Consider the following 16,891-nt stretch of genomic DNA (forward strand, 5'->3'; position numbering starts at 1 on the left):
TACCAGAGTCCCTCCTAGTACTGGAAATTCCAGTTCTGAGCTGGAGATGCGCAGAGCCGTGCCCGTGCAGAGGTAGCCACCCAGGTCTACACAACGTGCACGGTAGGTAGCCATTCAAGAAGGCAGCCATAGCAAAAGGTGTAGAAAAGCCAATGGGCAATACTGCCAGTCCATCCTGCATCCATGCATTCTTAGACATCTCCCATTACTCACCCTGTGCCATGGCCTGAATGACGACAGTCTGTTACTTACTTTTCACTGACAATTCTCTTGTGGTCCAGGGGCTTAGAGCCCGCTGGCTGCCGGACCTATGCCTCAGCTCTGCCATCACCATCCAGTTCCAGTTCCCCTCACCCGCTTTCAGCTCCTGAGCACCCTCAACCCCGCCCCTGATCAGTCATGTTTGCCGAGGTTGTGAAATTATCACTCTCTGCCCCCTCAGGCAGGGGTGTTCTGCCACTCATGGCTGCGTTTGTGCTGCATGCAACACACCAGGAATTTCCTGCTAACTCTTATGGATACATGTTGTCATGCATGCATTAACTGTCATGCCAGCCTGAAGCAGACCTGAATATCAATTTGAGATGACCCAAAGCCCTCTCAGTGACCATTCTGATACACCCTGGGGCCTTGGTAGCTCCATGTTGCACCTTAGTATGAAGGTAAAGCAGTCAAAAATCATGAGATTGAAAAAAATGGTAATTTGGGGGCTCAATTTATTTTTTCTTCTTGTTTCTGTGTCTTTAGACTTGGGTCATGTTTCCAAGCTTCTGTCTGTAACCACAAGGGCGAGAAGCTTACTTTACCCTCCTCCCCCCAAACTAAAGCTGTAATTCTCAGGTAATCATGATTCCGGATGCTGGAGCTTTGAAAAACCATTGAATAGTGCATGATTTGTGATAAAATCTTGAGAACTGGCAACACAGCTTCCCAGGGACATTCTGAGGTTTGACCGGTTCAGATTTCTAAAGCCCTCAGATAGCTGTACTTCCAACTCTCACAAATTGATCCTACGTCTCACAATATTTGGTGCTTTTCTTAAAGCTCCAGGCTGAAGCCTGTCAACTTTGTTTGTTTGTTTGAATGGTTCTAGCTCTCCTGGTTGGTGACAGAAGCTTGAAAAAGTGAACCCAAAGGCACAGTAAACCTGAAGGCGAGCAAAAGGACTTAAAATATATGATCTTACAACATATCTCATGATTCAAACAATAATTTCTTGATTTTTTTTCAGGCCTCACATGATGTTTGAACTTTTGGAGCCATGCTGTTCCAGGTGCTACGGAGGGGTACACCATTATTCTTAATACCCCAGATCTGAACGCCTCCAAACTTTAGGGAAGTTCGGATCCAGTTTCAAACTTTACTTCTCGCACCCATCTCTAATAATTGTTATTATTTGGTCGAGAATAACAGTAATAATACCCAGTTCTTACATCGTGTTTTGCATTAGTAGCTCTCAAAGCATTTTACAAACGAGGTCAGGATCATTACTTCCATTTTACCAATGGGGAAATTGAGGCACGGGAAGCCAAAGTGACTTGCCTAGTGTCACTGCACTGGCCGGTGACAGAGCCAAGGTTAGAACCCAGCTCTCCTGACTCCAGAGTTATGAAGTTTATACTTGGGTAGAGCTAAGAGGCATGGTGGTGCTGCCTGCACCACACCTGTGTGTCTTCACGGTATTCAAACTGGCACCTTTCACCAGCACAAAATTCAACTACATAAATAAATAACAAGAAGAAGAAGAAGGAAAAAAATACACAGGCCCAAGCAAGCCCTTGATTGCATCACACAGAAAGAGGATCATAAGGCCCACTGGGTCAGATGCCTGGGAGCCAAGCCAGCCTGGACGGTGTTTAAATAGAAAGGTTATGTACGTGTAAGATTTATTTAATGTTTTAATTAGTTGCTTGTTTATATGACTCAATAATTCTTTCGTAATGTTTGCTTTGTTGGCTCGAAGAGCCTTTCAAAATCCCGGCTGTACAAATTTCAAGCCCAGCCAGTGTTCTAGGGAAGCCTTTGTTCTCAGCTCCTGCCGTTCAGTTTTAAACCGGACCAAAATCATAGGGCCCTTTGCTTTGGGGGAGATTGCAACACTGCTAGCTGCTCCCCACTTGCGGGGTGTGTTATCTAGGTCTGAGAGGAGGTGGGGTGAAAGGATCTTGAGCAACTGATCCCAAACACAGCTACGCTGGTGATCAGCTGGTGACATGGCTATGGTCCTGTGATCAGTAAAGGGTTTGTCTACATTAAAGTAGGCAGGCTATTCATCCGGCTATGGACAGCCCTAATTTTAAATGCTTTGTCCCCTGTCCGGTACTGAGATAAAACTGGTTTTGTCCAGTATCACGGACAGGGGATGCCTTTCGGAAGAGCACAGTGCTCTGCCCCCAACCAACATGACCTCACACAAACTGTTCCCATGAGATCACACCTGTGGGGTGGGGTCACACCATTCCTGGTAGAACAAGAATGTCTGGTATTCTGGGGGTGCATGAGTGGCCACCCTACATTAAAGTCACTGTGTCTGAACCACCCTGTTAGCTAACATGATACTGAACATGGCTTAACAATCAGTGTAAACCAAGACAAGCTGTGTCCAGCGTCGTGTCAGTATCTGCAATCGCTGGCTATCCTATTCAGACATGGTAATAGTTTGTAGGGTGAACTGGCCCCAAGCAGAACTGGCCAAAGCTCTGGCTGCACATAGCCTGCAGGAAGCATGATACAGCCTCTGCTATTTTATGGCAGCTCTTGCTTCCTTCAGTGTGTGTGAACCACCCGGGAGCCTGAAGGAGGAAGCCTGGTTGACTCAGCCTGAGTTTGTGCTGGAGGCTCCATCCTGGATCACCAATAGAAGAGCTTTCATATGGAAGGCGATGCTGTGGAGATGGTACCCCAGCCATTCAGCATGGAAAGGGAGGCTCTATGCAGGAGACCTTCCTCCACACACCACCCTCCTCACATGCCCATCCCTCCGGGGCTGGAAATAGCACAATCCAACTGGAAAAATCCCATCTGTGACTGCGTCAAGTTTAAGTTCAGATGAAGCAGGCAAATGGTCACTCACCAATGTTCATGACTCTTTCAGTCTCCTGAAAATTAGGCCCTTAAGCTGGCAAAAGTGCTAATACATTTGCAATAAGGAATAATCCTGCACGGACAGGGAGACGGTCTGGGTGGTCAAATGGGATTCTTCCGTCACTAACATCTATGGTCCCGTTATTCTCCATGGAGCATATCACAAAACACAGCTGCTCAGGTCCCTGAGGTTTTACACTTATTTATATGACTCAGGTTTTTATATCAATTACAACTGCTGTAGCTTTATCTATCAGATAAGGACCAGGTTCAGAGTAGCAGCCGTGTTCGTCAGTATCCGCCAAAAGAACAGGAGTACTTGTGGCACCTTAGAGACTAACGAATTTATTTGAGCATAAGCTTCTGTGAGCTACAGCCCACTTCATTGGATGCAGTGAACTGTAGCCCACGAAAGCTTATGCTCTCATAAATTTGTTAGTCTCTAAGGTGCCACAAGTCCTCCTGTACTTTTTGCAGATAAGGACCAGACATCCTACCCTCCTCTTCCCCTCTAACTTTTAACTGTCCAGGCCAGTCATTATGTGAGGGATAATAGACCACTGGGGCCATCCTTATTGCTGAAGCAATGCAGATGTAGTAATTTATGAGTTCTTCCCCTGAGGGTTAAACTACATTCTGGTCTCTTCCATTTTAACATTCCTCTGGATTCTCCAGAAGACAATAGCAAAAATAATGCCTTTTCTGGAGTGTGTTAAAGATCCAGATCCTCAGCCAGTGTAAATCCATTAACACTGCTTTAAAGCAGTAGTTCTCAAACTTTTGTACGGGTGACCCCTTTCACATAGGAAGCCTCTGAGTGCGACCCCCCCTTATAAATTAAAAACACTTTTTTATACGTTTAACACCATTATAAATGCTGGAGGCAAAGCGGGGTTTGGGGTGGAAGTTGACAACTCGCGACCCCCCCATATAATAACCTTGCGACCCCCTGGGGGTCCCCATCCCCAGTTTGAGAACCCCTGCTTTAAAGCTAAGCCAATTTATACCAACTTTGGATCTATCCAAATGCTTTTTTAAATGACTGTGGCAATATATTGTGTAGATGCATAATTATCTTTCAAATCAGTTTTAGCGCCTCAACAACAAAACCAGCAAATTGCCATGAAAAGGGAAATTTAAATACACTTTTTGTTTGTTTGTGTGTATGTGGGTTTTTCACTGTTGTTTTAACCTCTTTTACAGATCCCCTGTATTGGGCATGAATTTCAGGTAGGTGTGACCCATCTTTACATCTGATGAATGTTTTAAAACTTTTAAAATGAGATTAGAATTGATTTGTAGTCATGCATTGGCCCCTGGCACATTACAAACCCAATAGATAGATTAGATTAGATTAGATCATTCCATGTTTAAGGTTTCACAAAACATTTTACAAAGCAGGGATCTATATACTAGAACCACAGTGAGTTGCTCAGAAGGATGTGGTGGCTGGTCTGTAACTGATAACATGATACTGAGCATGGTATATACATAATGGGGAGACTGTGCTTGGTACTCGATTCATGGGGCTTTGAACATGGAACCTGTTTTGTTGAGAGAGGGAATGCTGGTCAAGGACACTGGGATTATCCCCTCCTGCTTTGATCAAGTGCCAAAGGGCCTTTATCTTCCACCTGGCTAATTGCTGGAGATGGACAGGAGGGAAGGGGTGTTTACTAGCTCTTTCTAAGAATGGATTAATTGTGATTGCGATGCTTTTTCAAGATAGTGTTTGAGTCATATCCAGGATTAGGAACAAGCCAAGAGTACATGTGAGAATAACACCAAAAAGACTAAACGGAACATTACATAACTCTGACATTGACATGGGGCTCCCAGAAGGAGGATAAAGATGACAATTTACAAGGCACATAGGTCATAAATATCAGAATCCTGTGCTTTGCTTTCAGGGTGAAATCCACTCCTGTGCAGAGGGCCAGTACAAGGTCTGTGGACCACTTAAATCCCACTTCAGCCAACAAGGTTGGGATTTAAGTGGTTCATAGACCTTGTGCTGGCTCTCTATGAGATCCAACAGAAGGCCAGCTACCACTTCTTGTCTGGCTGTTTTTGGCTATCTTCGCTGTTGCATTCATGTTGCTGATTTTCATTAGCATCCACGTGTGTGCAGGAGGAGTTTGTGGGAGTCACATGGGGAATGTGTTTTTCATGCCTGTGTGTTTTCAGGTTACAAAAATGTTAACATCTGTTTTATGCAATCAATCAATTTCACAATCTTTGCTCACTGGGAACAACTGGCAACAACTGGCAAGGAGTGCTTATTGCTTAACTGGCTGAATCAAACATCTGACTAAACGTCTCTGACTTCAGTAACACTTTACTGGATCTGATTCCTGCCACCTCCCCCCCCCCGACGCTGCAAAAATAATTGAAACCCCATTTTTGTTGTTTATTTCCTGTAGATCCCTCTCCTTAACTATTTCTCCCCTTGTTCTAAGTTACTGCTTTTCAAACTGGGCATAAGGATACGCTACTTTGGAGAATCAATTCCCATGGATGTGCATTCACTCGGTTAGAACAATATGCAGGCCCCATTTGATTGCCCACGTTTTTCTGTGGAGGATGACGATGGGTTGGGAGCATCAATTAGAGGGACAATTTCAGTCTGTGGGAGGATAGGCTGGGAGATGTTGGGCCAGCTTCTATATTCCAGCTGAGATGCATGAATGGGGAGAGGGGATACACCTTTGCACTCCCAGTTTTCTGGGCCTGGCTGGGAGCCTCTCCAGCTAGGTCACATTTGCTCTAACATATTTTCAGATGGTCCATGGCCCCCTAAGCTCATAAACAGCCAGAAGAGATAGAGCACAATAGTGCTCAGGTCGTCACAGCATACCCCTGTGCCAGAGTCATAAAGGAGTCTTAGGACAATGGAGAATCATGTCCCTTGTCTGGGGTCAGGAAGGTATTTCAGGAGGCCTACACTTCCCTGTGGTGGAGAGCTCAGTGTTAATATATTATGGAGTGTTTTATAGAAATTGATTAATGCGCTAGTAGCCTGTGATAGGGAGCTTTGCCATTGCCTTCAGTGAGCCAGGATTGTATCCAGTGAATTCATCTGGAGAAAGAAAATCAACCAATGTGAAGTACCAAGGCATAGAGCTTGATTGGCTGAACCCATCTGAAAACAATGGTCTGCTTAGAAACCAAGCTTTTCACCAGGGGATTTCAAAATACTTTGTAAACATTGACAGCTTAGTTCCTCATAACCCTGCTGTGAGCAATGTTAGAATAATCATCCCCATTTTGGACAAAGAGAGATTAATGGCTGATTTTCAGAAGAACTCAGCTGTCCCTTAGGCACCAAAAAGAACTGGCCATTTTTTTTTTTAGAAGTCCTCAGCACCCAGTAGACCCTTGACTTGCCCAAGGTTACACACAAAATCTGTGGCAGAGCCCAGAATTGAATGTGATCTCCTGAGTCCCAGGCCCATGCTCTAACCACAAAAACAGCCCTTTCCTCAAAAAGCAGTTGTCTCAGCCCAGTTCGTGATACGAAAACCCTGACAGCAGGGAGAATTTAGGAAGCCAGAGTCCATTTTCCTGACTTGGAAATTACCCAAGACACCAGGGTTAACACTCCATCTCTGAAGAGAACTTTAAAGGCTTTAAAAAACTGAAATCTACCAGAATCCTGCAGTGTATTTCCATGGCCACCAGGCTTCTGAAGGGAAGCACCATCCTGCAGAGAAATAACCGCCCTTATGAGTGCAAAACTCAAGTATACTGGCTGGCATTTTGGACTCCCAAAATATGAAATATGCACATCAGACAATCTTATTAGCTACTGAGATAAGTAAACCCCAATATAGCTTTGCCTTCTAGCTGTCGTTCAATTAGTAGCATTGAGCAATATTTGGCATGCCATTGCCGCAGAAACCAAGACCTACGTGAGTGAATTGTTCTCATTTCATGGCATCTAGCCAGACAAGGATGTGATTTTTCTCCTCCTTATACTTGCTGCACAACAGCTGAGTCTCGCTTTGCATTTTTTAGCTGGGCATATTGGGGTCTGGTTCTGCTGTGCCATGTTGCATCCTGGCCTTGTTTATTTCTTCAGATTTTCAGAAGTTTTGTGTTTTGGGGACGTTTTTTTCTGCTTCCATTTTTAGAAAGGTTCCCTGCCTCCCTCTAAAAAAATGTGTGTAAGTGTGTGTAAAAAATACGAGGGAGTCACACACTTTATTGCTTCTGTCCACTGAGCTCACAGCACACACCAGGGGCTCCTTGCACTCTTTCCATCCCCCCCGCAAGCTCCCTGTATGCCATCCTCCTATCCCCCTCTATTGCAGGAACTCCCCCACGCACCTGCCCTCATGCCAGGGGCTCTGTGTCCCCCATTCCTCCCAGCCACTCCCCATGCCCCTCATTCTACCTGTGCCCCCTTCCCCTCATTCCTCTGTGGTCAGTTAGTTCTCTCTGTGGGCTGTGCCACCTCTGGCCAGGTAGCCGACCCAGCACACCTTGATCAAACTGCCCAAAGAGACCACCACAGACACAGTTCGGTGGTGAAGGCATTCGGCCAGGTTCATTATTAACAAAGCATGGTCCTAGTGCCCTAGATGTGCTGCTGGTACACTAACACACGTATGCCTGTTACAATGGACTAGCTCAGAAACCAGTGGGACTTTCCACCTCCCTGTATGCCCGACGAAAGGTTAAGATGAGGCTTTCCAACATTTACAGACTGAGACAAACAATCTGGGATAAACAATTTACCTCCCATCTCACGTGTTTCATGACATGTTTGTTACCTCCCCTTGTACCTGTCTCCTGATGCTTCAGATAAAACATCCCTATTCACCACCTGACTTTGTACTTTACTCCTGATGTTTCAGACAACACATCCCTATTCATCCCTTCTGACAACCCAGAATGTACTAGGTTGGGTGTCCATGCACTTGCCTGCTGGAATGTGTTTACATAATTCTATATGTTTTAGCCACTGAATCTGTAACTTCATGTACCAGACACTGAACTTGAAGGCAAGCATCTGCATTTTGACAGGGCCTGACTTTTGCTCATAGCATAACTTTGGTTCAGACCTCAGGTCTTGCACCAGGTCCATGCTTCAGGCTCTGTCTTTTGACTACACCCCCCATTTTCCCCTGCCACAGTCACCCATTCTCCCCAACCTCAGGGGCTCTGTGTGCCCTCCATCACTCTCCCCCATGCCAACATCCCTCATTCTCTGCTCCCATACCTGAGGCTCTGTATGAACTCTCTTTACCCCCATTCCTCCCTTTCTCCACCCACCAGGATCCCCCATTCTTCCCCCACCAGGAGATCTGTGTGCCACCTTCTTCCCATGCCGGGGTCCCCCATTCTCTGCCTCATGCCAGGGGCTCTATTTGCACACTCCCTTACCTCCTCATTCCTCTGTCCTGCCCCACCCCTTTCTCCTTCAGTGTGACAACATCTTAAAACTGTATTGGGAGGAAAGGCAGTTGAGGGTGTTATTATGCTAGAAGGTATTAATGGCTGCTATCAGCAGGTCCTTTGGTCTGTAGAAAATGGCACAGGTGTTTGAAGCTGCTAGCTCTGCTAACCAGATGCCTCCATTTCCTGCTTTCAGCTTTTCTGATTTTCACCCAAATCCATAGGGCTGCCAACCCTCAGGTCTAGCCTCCAGCAGTATGCAGCCTCCTTGAGCTTGTCCCCTGGGGGAGAAACAAGGTGAGTATGTGTGAGGGGGGGCAAGAGGAGGCATTCATGCATCTGGAGAAGGAGCAGAACTGCTGGAATGGCACTGCAGGGGGTCACTGGGGGACTGGGCTACTGCTGGAAGCTGGCCTCTGCTTGGACCTCCCACCCCAGGTCCTGTAGAAACTGTCTATAACCCAGGTACTTAGCACTTATTCCAGAGGAGGCTTGCCATGAGCTGTTTGCAGTCTGGGGACTTTGGCACCCAGCTAAACTGTTCTGATTCTGCCGCAACAGCTGCTATGTTCAGGTGACAGGTGTGGAAGGTGTCCAACTAAAATTCAGTCAGGAAACCCATCTGTAATGGCACATACCGGTGGTCTGATCCTGTGAGGTGCAGATAGCCCACACCTCGCACTGACGCCAGGGTCAGATCAGAGCACTCAGAGCCTCATAGAAGCAGGCCCTGGCCTTTCTGGGGGTGTCACTCTGATGTTGTAAAGTCTCCTGTAGCGATAAACTGGGGTTAATCTTGGCGCGGTTTTCAGAGCATTGAGCATTGGCCTAACTTGACCCCTCTTGATGTCACCAGCAGTCTTACCATTGTGACGGGGCAAGGCCAGATGGCTATGGAAAAGTAGTGGGAGATAGATATATTAGCTCCAGGCTAAACCAATCCCTGGTACCAGGATAAGTGAAATGGCAGCTGCTCCAGGTCAATTAAGACACCTGAGGCCAATTAAGAACTTTCCAGAAGGCAGGGAGAAGGCTAGGTTGATTGGGGCACCTGAAGCCAGTCAGGGGCTGGCTGAAACTAGTTAAAAGCCTCCCAGTCAGTCAGGTGGGTGTGCATGTCAGGAGCTGTGGGAGGAAGTTGCGCTGTTGGAGAGGCTGAGTAGTACACACCATATCAGGCACAAGGAAGGAGGCCCTGAGGTAAGGGTGAAGTAGAGCTTGGGGAAGTGAGGGCTGCTGTGGGGGAAGTAGCCCAGGGAATTGTACGTGTTAAGTTTCTAAAACGTCAGCTACCATAACTGATACTATTAGGGTCCCTGGGCTGGAGCCCGGAGTAGAGGGTGGGCCTGGGCTCCCCCCCCCCCCACACCTTTGCCCCCTGATTAATCACTGAGACTGGGGAGACAACAGAGACTGTGCAAGGAAGGATAACTTCTCCTCACCTCCCTCGCTGGCTTATGATGAAAATGGCTCAGTAGACTGACACCCTTGTCTCTAGAGAGAGAAGGGTTACGTGGAGGGTCACAGTGAGCCTCTGAGGCTAGTGAAATCCACCAGGAAACATGGGACCCACGGAGGCAAGGACAGAGCTTTGTCACACCATGCTCTTCAATGGGTGCAGAACTAGGCCAAACACGGAGTGAGAGCTTTTGAGAATCCCTGCCAGAAGTCCTTCAATGGGGATTTCTCTCCCACTCCTGTTACTTCTCCCTTGGTCTCAGCAGTGAAGAAGAAACATCAATGATGCCTCCACCCCAGCCAAGCTGGCTGGTCCCTTGCCCAAGATCTCACTCACAAAGGGCTCTTTCTCTTATTGTTGTTTTTCTTTGAAACGCCTTCATGGTAAGATGGCTAATTATGAGAATTTCCTGACGTCTCACTTTGACCCTGGGCCATGCTCCAAGAGTTACTGCAGCCAAGCCAGCCAATCATCCAAGCCTGCCGCTCACTAAATGAAGCATGAGGCAGTGGGATCTCCAAAAGGCTTGGCCATGATGAGAACTGGGCAGGGCATGAGAGAGAAAAGCCGCACACTAATGGATTAATGATTTATTCTCCTGCTTGGGTTAACTTTAAAGTTATGATCCACTTTCTACTAAATCATGGATGATGTTAGTGAAAGATACATCCTATTAGAACATGCACTCCAGCCTTTGCCTGTGGGGGATTGTCCACTACAATAGCTATTCCAGTGCTAGACACAATTAAATTTTATAATATTTGGTAATTGTCTCTGTTTGCGTATATACGTAACACTCATCTGAGGGGCATGTCTGTATTATGTCTATATTATGTAGATTATGTTATCTAGGAGGCTCCAGCTGTGATCACAGCCCATTGTGCTGGCCACTGCACAGACGCACAGTGAGAGCCAGCGTTTGGCTCAACAAAACTTGCAGTCGAATAACTAGGGCAGAATTATTGCCCCCAGTTTACAAATGGGTCATGGAGGCACAGGGAAGTTAAATGGCATGAGATAAGGTCACACAAGGAATTCTGTGGCAGAACTTGGAACTGAACCCCAATCTCCTGAGTATCAGTCCAGTGTCATAGCTACAAGTCACTCCTTCAAATAGCAGAGTGCACCTTGACGACAGCTTATCAATGCTAATTATTATGTTAAAATTAACCATTCCTGACTTATCAAGGAACCAAGAATTATTTACAGAAGTTATTCAGTGAACAGTTTTGAGTAACAAATTAAAGGAAAGCTGAAACTGCAGGCAATTTGTGAACACAAAACGAGGAGATGAATTCATTTAATAAGTCAGGGGTTCTCAAACTTTTTACATTGTGGACTACATCTTTAAAGAGTGATTGTCTCTTGGACCCTGTCCTCTCTGATTGGCTGTCATGCAGCCCACTGCTCTTTGTGGTCTCATAACATTACTCTGGCAGCTACAGTAATAACTTATGTATAACTGTAACATTAGGACATTATTTCATGTATCTTTAGCTGCCTTTTAATGGGATTCAGTAGCTGGAAAAAATCAAGAGGAGGCAGGACCGTGTGACCAGCCAGTTCTGCACAGATCACAATTTGGGAACCACTGGACTAGTCACTATGAGTTATTAATTCATCTCTGCTAATAAGGCTGGTAGGGGTTCCATTACATAAAATGATAATGATGTTTGTCCCTTCATTACTGATGATGAGGTGGTATGGCATCTGAGTTTATTCATGACTGCACAGCCACATTCTGCTGCAGGTCAGGCAGGGGATAATGAAGTCCATGTTCTAGAAGTGGCTACTGTTGGAGTGCAAAAGATTTAAGGTAGAATATTGTTATGAGCTGGGCTAAACCTTGTTCTGAGTTTAATTAAAACTGCACTGAAACTGATGTACGAATGTGCCCTTCCCTTAAGATTGCTGTAAGGGACAGTTATGGAGTCACACCTAAAACAAGGCCTAATCATCATCATCAGTACACGCAATGTGCCCAGCCATTTAATGGCATCATCATCAGCCAGGTGAAGAGCCAGTAGCCAGCCGTCGAAATAAGTCAGTTGGGCACTCAACACTGGTATGCGACATAGTCTGAAGTTGACCGCAGCTGCATCGCGGGTCATTAGATAAACCCCATTTAAAGAGATTGGCCATACAGTTACCCTGTCCTGTTTGAAATTGGTTGAGAGATGACCACAGGTGCCTTGGCAGATCAAAACCTGGTGGACAGGCGGCCTCATAGGGGATGTCTACACTGCCATAAAAAACCCGTGGCACTGAGTCTCAGAGTCCATGTCTGCTAGCTTGGCTTCAGGCTGCAGGCTCTGAGACCCACGTCCAGAACTTAGGCTCCAGCCCGAGCCTGAACATCCATACTGCAGTTTTGTAGCCCTGCAGCCCTAGCCCTGCGAGCCCAAGTCAGCTGACATGGGCCAGGTGTGGGTGTTTTATTGCAATGTAGACATGTCCATAGAGAGCAGAGAAAGCAAGCCAAGCAGCAGCCTGTAAACTAAGTGTGACCCTGGAAAAAGTGTCGAGAAAGATTCTGGATAGGGGGTGCTGGATGAAAGAAGTTTGAGCCTGTGAGCTAAGAAACTGTTTTTATTTTGATTCCTCCTGCCTGTGGAGAAGCAGGATGTAAATTCCTTGTAAAGAAACAAGATTGTATCAAAGAAAATACCAGACTCTGTCATCAATTTCTACTCCAAACTGGAACATTCTCAGGGCCCCAAACATTGACTAGCTGCTTGGTAACAATATTATTATGTGCCTGGTGTGATAGTACCATTCAGATCCACCTCTCTGGGACAGGATCGTCATAGTGTGAGTGGGTCAGCCAGTGTGTGTTCAAACAGGTTAGACTGGGTGATCATAATGGTCCCTCTTTCTGGCTTTAAAACCTATGAATCTAGGAAAGTGCATCCTTCTCACTAATCCCTAACACGCAGTTCCCTCTTCACAGCACACCCGCTGAAACACCTCTTGAGCAAGAATAGAATGTGGAAGGAGATGAAAGTCTTCAGAACATCCAGGAGACTGAAGAAAAAAAGGGGCAGGGAGGCAATGGTGAGGAGAGAACAAGGAGAGACATGCACAGGGAACAAGGAAATGAGACAAAGGGAAGAATTCATTCCTGCCCTGAGAATGCCCTGCAGTCCCACCAGCCATTAACTACCTTTACATTAGCTCATTTATTAACTTCTCAGGCCCTGAGTCCATGCATGTCACCTTGACAATAAGGTTAACCAGTTTCTTCAAGCCTCAGTAATTCTATCTGTAATCCTTTTAAATGCTGCCAAACTCCAGCTGCATCCACTTACTCATCTCATGCTTAATATATGTAGAGTCCTTCTCTGGCCTCTGAATCATTACCTCTCTCTGGGCACAATGAGACTAGGGTTTGGGAAGCTCTTTTGGAAGTTCGCTGATGGCTTTGTGACATTGGCACTGTTTTTCTGCTTGCCAGATGGGCCAGGATTCCCAACAATAATGGAAAACCTTCTTTGAGGGAAAAGTAATGAACATACCTCAAGCTTGGGCTTGTCTACACTGCCAAGTTGTCAACAAAGCTTTTGTCTTTCATGGGTACTTTAAAAAGCTCCCCCCACACCGCCATGAAAGATAAAAGTTTTGCCGAAGCAAGTGGCAATGTGAACACGGCTTTGTCCGCAGGAGCGCTCTCCTGCCGACAAAGCAAACGTTGCTCGCAGCGCTGGAAGTATTTTATCCGCAAAAGTGCTGACAAAGTGCCGACAGGGAGCGTTTACACATGCTGACATTTAGCGACAAGGCTGTGTCGACATAGCCTTGTCACTAAAAGCTGCATGGTGTAGACAAGCCCCAGTCTGGGTAACGTCGGACTGGTCTATAGCTGTCTGTATTCTCTGGTGATGCAAGGCTGGGAAGACCAGACCCGTCCAGATGCATGAAATTAGAGGAGGAAAGGAAACTGGGGGATGTTCAAGTCTCTGGGTTGGAAAAATGTGAGGAAATGTCTGCCTCTGGCAGTATCTCAGCTATAGAGCACATCCAGTCCTCTACTCCTAAACAACAATTGCAAAGAGTTCACTGTGACCCAAATGGAGACAAGAAGAGTGTCTACTCGCTATTCCACCTCCAGCAGGTTCCACCTCCAGATCATCTTTTATCTTTTATCAAATTCAGTGCTTTGCAAACGCGATTGAATTAGTTATCCCTGCATCCCTAGGAGTGACAGTAAGTGGTGTTAGACACTTTTACAGATGGGGAAAGTGGAGCACATAGAAGTGAAGCAATTTACCCACTGCCACACAAGTCAATGGAAAAGCCAGGAAGAGAGTTCAGATCTCTCAGTTCCATGCCTTAATCATGTAGGGTAACATTCACCCACATAGGGAGGGCCAGCACCAGGTGCATGCACCACATTAGGGATTGGCTATATGGGGAAACTAAGCAAAATACCTATTGCAGAATAAGCTATTCCACAGTAGCTATTTTGGAATAGTGCTCTGTTTGGACACTCTTATTCCAGTTTGGAAGTGAATAAAATAAACCAGAAAAAGGCACTTTTATTCCAGATTAAAAGATTCCATATAGACAGTTACTCCAGAATAGCTGTTGTACTTTAAATTCACACACTACCTTTTTTCCAGAATAATTTCCCCATCTAGACAAATCACATTAAAGCCCTAATTTGGGAATTAAGAGAATGGTGCATATACCTGGTATTAGACCCCTGCAGTGGGACTAGGATCCCATGGGTCCTGCAGGACCCGCTGCCATAATAGTGGAAGCAAGTAAAATGTACTTTGTTGTGGCTGGACTTGAGTGGGCAAAAAAACAACAACCTGACAGCAGTAATTTGTGCGAAAACACAAAATGTCTCGTCAGTTTCTCATAAATAAAATTTCAGCAATGTAAAGCAAGATTTTCTTTTTTAAAAAATAAAGGTTTTAATACTTGAATTTAAGTGAGGGATAGAAAGAGATTTGATGTCTATTACAACAGGAGTTAGAGTATTTTTATATGGTTTAAGGCAGATTTGTTTTATTCTTTTAGTGGTAAAAATTGTGTCTGAATTCTATCTAATCTAATCTATCTATCTATCTTAACCAACTGTTTTGTGTGGGGAATTGATTTTTTTTTTTAGTAGCATGGGGGAATCTGTCTCTTTTGTGGGACTTGTGGGATCTAAGGTTTTTGCAGGTGGGAGCAGGATAGAAATGCAAGAAACAATGCGGGAGTGAGTGGGAGTGGGTATTGCGGGGTGGGACAGGAGCAGGATTAAAAACAGTCTTGAGCAAGGCTCTCTTTGGTGTTAGCTGTCGGCCTAGGAGTGAATTTCACTCTTAGACCTCACTGATAAAGTTGCAATTGTTTATTATTTATATTTCAGTAGCAACCAGAAACCTTGATGTGACCAAATGTCCTGATTTTATAGGGACAATCCCGATATTTGGGGCTTTTTTTTATATAGGCTCCTATTACCTCCCAACCCCTGTCCCGATTTTTCACACTTGCTGTCTGGTTAGCCTACTTGACTAGGGCCCCATGGTGCTAGGCACTGTACAAACACGTAACAAAAAGACAGTCCCTGCCCCAGCGAGCTCATGGTCTACAACATGACAGACAGGACACAACTGACAAATGGGAAGAGGAAGGACGGGAGGCTGAGCGGAGCTGAGCAGAAAAGCCCACATCCCTCCAGCTCACCACTGCCTGAGGCCCTGTCCACACTACAGGTGAACCCACTTTAGCAAAGAACATGAGTCTGAGCTGTGTGACGCTGTCTCAGTCCTGTAACTCCATGTGTGCAGAGCATAGTGATGGGCTAGCAGAGATGCTAGGGATCTAAGGGATCTAAGGGATCCACTGAGTAACCTTACTAAGAGCATGGGAGCAGCGCTACTGTTGGCTTGCAGCATTTAAGGGGAGCCTCTTGTGCTCTTCCTTTTGAAGACAGAAGTTTGCAAAGTGATTAAAAACTGATACCCTCAGCACACTCAGGAAGGGCCCATGGACATCTCTGGCCCTCCTGTGGTTTTGGGAAGAGGGTGCCGCTGGGGGACTTTATTTTGGTTTGGGTTTTTTTAAGAGTTTGTTGCAACATTTGGCAGAATGGCCCTTTGATTGAAGACATGCCTGATCCCTAAGCCAGCAGGATCAGGTAAATTCCCAGAGTGTGCTGAGCTCATTTGCTGCCAACACCCAGGGCACTTCCTGAACACAGACAAAGGCTCTTTGAAACACACTCCTGTAGCTTGGTCAAACCATCACCCCCTCCCTCTTTATCTTTCTTTTCCAGTGGTTATCTGGGTTCCTGCCCCTCCCTCACTCCCGCACTCTTTCTTTCTGTTTCTGTCCACTCCCTTTTTTAATCTGCTTTTATCTTTACTTCTCTGTCTCTCCCCCAGTCTGTCTGCTCACTGCTTCTCCTCTCTCTCTCTGTCTTTATCTTCCTCTTTCATTTTCTTCCTATCTCTAGCAAGAGGCCTTTTCTTCATTGTTTGCACCCAGTTCAGCCTGGTCACTGAAGTTAATGAGGGTTGCATCAGCTTTCATCCACCATGAAGTTGGCCCAGTGCCTCTGCCCTCTCGTATTTCCAGTCCCCAGTCTCTCTCACTTCTTCCCTTTCATGGGCCAGGCCCCCATGGTCCCCTCAAATCCATATCCTAATGCCCCCCACCAATCATCCAAGGCAGGCTAACTTACCTACCATGGCTGCTTCCATCCCAGATATTAGCCATGAACATTGTGTCTGCCCAATAACTATCCCTTGTAGGAACTGGGACAGTTATTGGGTAGACACAATGGTCATGGCTAATATCTTTACCAGAACTCTTCACTAGAAGCTGACAATTGGTTTCCTACTTCTCCTGGCTTTCTCATTCCACTGATTTCTAGTGAGGCTTCTGCTTGCACAACACAGCTTGGAATAGCAACACAATACTGGCCTTCTCCTGCAGAAGTCTCAGAAGAGT

The sequence above is a fragment of the Lepidochelys kempii genome, chromosome 10 (genome assembly GCF_965140285.1).
Source record: "Lepidochelys kempii isolate rLepKem1 chromosome 10, rLepKem1.hap1, whole genome shotgun sequence".
NCBI lineage: Eukaryota > Metazoa > Chordata > Testudines > Cheloniidae > Lepidochelys > Lepidochelys kempii.